This window comes from Nicotiana tabacum, chromosome 20 (genome assembly GCF_000715075.1).
Source record: "Nicotiana tabacum cultivar K326 chromosome 20, ASM71507v2, whole genome shotgun sequence".
NCBI classification, from domain to species: Eukaryota; Viridiplantae; Streptophyta; class Magnoliopsida; order Solanales; family Solanaceae; genus Nicotiana; species Nicotiana tabacum.
In genome coordinates, this window is record NC_134099.1 from 31,289,924 (window position 1) to 31,293,877 (window position 3,954).

Here is a 3,954-nt window from a genome sequence, read left to right on the forward strand (position 1 = left end):
CATGCCAGAGTATATTTAATTCATTAAAGTTATTTACTTTTTGCTGAAGTATTGTCCTTTAGATTTTAGTTAGCTATTGTGGTACCTCCTTGCCAGAATGTAAGTAATTAGTTTATAAGGTGTGTATGGTCCCCATGAATGTCCTGTTATGGTATATTTGGTTGTTGTTGGTGCAGTTGTGGTATTTGTGATAAGGATATTTTTTGGATAGTCCAATTTACAAGGGAAACTCTGCCGAAATTTTTGAAAACTTAAGGAGTTAGCCAAAATTTTAAGGCCCTTGCAAGAGTGAGTAGTGCTAAGAAAATTTAAGAGGTTCAAGGACTTAAGGAATGATTGTTAGCTTAAGAATAGGACCCTAGCAACATTCGAGGACGAATGTTTTTAAGGAGGGAAGATTGTAACACTTCTCAAATTTATAAAAGTTTCGAGACACGCTAATTATAGAATTAAATTATTATTATTATTATTTTTACTTCTATTACGGATTTAAACCCTTGTGATTGATTTTGGAGTTACTTTTCTATTTATAAATAATTGGAATATTAATAATTTTAATATTATTAATTATTAAAAGTGAGTATCATTAATTATTAGTTAAGTTAAATTTTAAAAAAAGGGCCTAAAGCCCATAAAATGGGCTATTGGAAAACAAAAGGCTTCAAGCCTTAAGCAAAACAGAACCAAGTTATGTCATTCACGCAAAAGGCAGAAGGCAAAAGCCTTAGACAAAAAACAGAACGCTAGTTCTGTTGCTTACGAAACAAAGAGCCACGAAGCTACTTACTCACGCAGGCAACGAAAAATCCTAGGGTTCTTTACAAATCACTAATTCTTGAACTCAGGTATATAAAATTCCCTATTATCAATTATCCTAAAGTAGTAGTAGGTAAGAATAGAATAGTTAATTTCCTTCTTCCTCTATATTAACAGTAAATTCCATGTTTAGGTGTGAAACTTTAAAATTAATTAAAATATACTGGTTGTTGTGGAATCAATTATTTGACGGGTATAAATTGGACTGGGATCTACGTATTGGCTCGAGAAGTTTTGAGGTGAGTTGATACCACCCTTTACTAAAGTGGTTTAACTCACAAAAGCATGCATACAAGGTGTTTGATGAATTGCTTAAAAGAGTTTATATTTACTTAATTGGAATGAGTGAGTACATATTAACTTAGAATTGTTCTAGCAAAAGTTTAGATGATTTATTATGATATATGTGAAAAAAAGTTTAGATTTTGGTATTATTCTTATATGCTATTTTCATGTTGAAAATTTATGAATAAGCAAGAATCTTTAGAAATACTTTTAGATGTTTATTTCTTTCTTATGTCATGCTTTACATTTAAGGATACCAGCATGAACATGTACATGATGTTCCAAAAAGAAAAAATTTAGACTTGAAAAGTCACAAGAGAAGTTTTAGAAAGAAAAGATTTTTGGGAGTATCCTTTACTCTGAGACGGGGTCATCGTCCAGGCCGAGGGTCCTGACCAAGGCATTGACTTCCTGAAACTACTTGTGCCAAAGTAGGGAGCACACGAGCTGATGGTCTCGTTGCTGAGAATTTACTTAGCCATGCTAAGGTATGATACATGAGCGCTGAGAACCTTGAAGCGAGTGGCACCTCGTGGATTGGGCCTATTCGATCAGGTTGGGATCGAACCCGTGCCGATCACACGGTGACCGAGACAGAATTAAGTCAGGATAGTTGGAACTTCCAAAGTATAAAGAGAAGTAATTTTTTTAAGAAAAAGAAAAGAATTTCTTTTAAAATATTCATAAACTACTATTATGCAATTATTTTAGAATTGTTCTTAGAGGCTTTATGTTTTCTATGCATTTAGATTATTTGCTCGTAATGTGTATTGTATTTAAGTTTCGTCCCCTATCGTTGAGACTCACTGAGTACAATGGATGGTATTGACGTTCTTTTTTGGAAACCTACATTGGTCTGCGGTACAACGTAGGAACCGGTTTTGCAGGCGAGCATGCTACAATTTAGGACTTCCCTCCCTTCCAGTGCTATTGGTGAGCTCTGCTTTTGTTTGTGGAGTATTCCTTAGAGTCATTATTATTTAGCTATTTCTTTGTTTACAACTGACCAGGAAATCTCATGTCCTGAGCAGTGCGTCAGTTTATCAGTAGAGGCTTCATAGACACAGTCGGTAGGTTAAGATTCAGATGTTTTTTATAACAACTTAGCAGTATTTCATTGGTTACTAAATAAAGTTTTGAAGTTGGCTTGTTTTAGATATTTAAATTAGTTGAAGGTATTTGGTTACAATAGTGCCTTGTGGCATATAAAGTTTGGAGTTATAATAGATTTGATAAGCGCAGATGGTTCGCTCGGTCATGTTTAGTGAATTGGTGTCGGTCCCGGCTTGTTCAGAAAATGGGCCGTGACAATATTACGTGCATGGAATATATGTTTTACAACCGTTATTTTCTTTCATTCTGAATTGTGTAAATAAATTTCTGAAATTTTGTTGTTAATATTAAAAAAAATTTAAAAAATTAAAAGAAGATAAATGTTTATAATTTAGAGGGTAAAAGGTATTTGACAATTCAAAATTTGAAAAATCTAGTTGAGTGACCTTTTGAGTGCAATAGACATAGTTCAGTGACTTTGTTGTTACAAACGAAAGAAAAGTGACTTTAGGAGATAATTTGGGATAGTTGAATGACCATTTGAGTAATTACTCCACTTTTAGCGCGTGCCAGAAACTATTTACATTCGGTAACCGAAAAAATTTATAAAATTTGTATAATTTTTATATATAACATAAAAATATACAGTGTCATTTTTCCAAGTTTCTACGTAATACTTACACACTTTAATTAAATCAGAATATATGCTGTGGTCATTTCAGTTTCATTAGTACTTCGTATTTGTACCTTGAAAAAGGTGTACAATGTATAGGCCATAAAAAGAACAAAAAAGGGATCAATAATAACTGTGACATCCTCCCCGTCAAATCTCTCGGCCTTTCGGGGGTGGATGTTCTTAGGACCCGTTTGGCCATAGATTTTATCAAAATAAATTTGAGTTTTATTTGGCAAACACATATTTAATCATAGATTTTGTCTATATTTTGGTAAAATTCCAAATTTCAAATCCCAAAACTAATTCAATAGCTGGTTTTGAGGCCAAAATATTTACAAACACTAATAATATATATGTTTTTCCAAAATAAATTTGGAAAATATGTTTTGAAAACGGATGTCCAAACTTCACCCAAATCAGATTTTTCAAAATAAATTTGAGAATCTATGACCAAACGCTAGCTTAATTGTTTCGTTTTCTAGATGCTATTCGTTGTATACTCAAAGCCAAACGACTTCAATTGTTTTTTTATTGTGTAATACATTATTTGGTGTTTAAAATTTATTGATCTGACTAATTCGTGTCCTGCCGTAGAAAGTCCACTATTAGGGTTTTTAGCATCCCCTATGAAATAGAACTTCAGTCCCATTATTCGAACGCGAGAACTTTAACGAAGGATGAATGGATCTCTATATTCCACCATACTTTTTGGTAGTCATATACTATATAGTAGTTAATAAAATAGCATTAAGAAAGTACTTATTTGTTACTGTTAAAATTGAATGATGATGGTAAGCCCAAAAGGTAAGAACAGCCACATATCGTAACTTCGCAAGAAGGATTAAAATAATGTGCACGAATTGAGTTATGGATAGAACTTTGCCTATTTGGCACACTATAGGGAAGGACTGCTGAGAGGAAATAATATATACGAGTGGATAAAGGTAGGTGTGGTAGGTACATGCACATATCATCACTTGTGTGATTGCATTTGGCTGTGTTGGACCCATAAAAAATTATGGCGGGAATAATCAAATAACTTATGTATTACTCCCTCCGGTCCAAAATAAGGTATGACAATGGGGTGGGGCGGACGGGTACGGGACGGGTTGGAGCTTAACCCA

At 33.4% G+C, this 3,954-nt stretch overlaps 1 long non-coding RNA gene across 1 annotated transcript; it reads left to right on the forward strand.

The window, feature by feature from the left end:
• The first annotated feature begins 697 nt into the window (after positions 1-697).
• Positions 698-2,444, forward strand: LOC142174824 (uncharacterized). Its single transcript, XR_012703899.1, has 3 exons — positions 698-845; positions 950-1,055; positions 1,974-2,444. It is a non-coding gene; the product is annotated as an uncharacterized LOC142174824 (long non-coding RNA).
• The last annotated feature ends 1,510 nt before the right edge of the window (positions 2,445-3,954 follow it).